Source organism: Bison bison, unplaced genomic scaffold, assembly GCF_000754665.1.
Source record: "Bison bison bison isolate TAMUID 2011002044 unplaced genomic scaffold, Bison_UMD1.0 scf7180017864256, whole genome shotgun sequence".
NCBI lineage: Eukaryota > Metazoa > Chordata > Mammalia > Artiodactyla > Bovidae > Bison > Bison bison.
In genome coordinates, this window is record NW_011494828.1 from 2,461,264 (window position 1) to 2,461,815 (window position 552).

The window sequence follows — 552 nt, forward strand, 5'->3', positions numbered from 1 at the left end:
TTTCTTACTGAGTTAAAGAGTAGGAGGGGTTAGGGCAGAGCAGAGGGGCCCAAGGCAGCCTCTCCATGCTGTGCGTCCCCCTTCTCCTGTTTCCCCTCTCTGTGGTTCTCATCTCTTTCCAGAGGACTGTGCTCAAGGTACAGGTCCTTGCCCTCTTGTCTGCTGCTACTCAGTTCCTCTGGGGTTTAGGACTGGCTGGAATACCCCCTCTAGTTCTAAAGCTACCCTCCTCATCTTCTCCCCTCTCCTGCCCTCCTCTTGCCTTCTCTCCAGCCTCCCCCAACACCTGTAGCTTGCACTTGCCTGAGCCAGTTCAATGAACACTTCTTGGTTGGTTCTGCCTGGGGCCCTTCAAGGGAGGAAGGATCCCTAGAGAGCAGGGCAGCCACGGGGCGCCCACTTGATAGGGCTGGATAGGGCAGGGGCCGCTGGTCCCCCTCACTCACCTGGTTGACTGCTTGCAGATCCCGGGCTTAGCGGGTGGGCGGGGGAGGAGGGCGCCAGGGAGCAGCCGCCAGGGACTGGGAGGGGCCAGTGGCAGGGGGGGGGGGG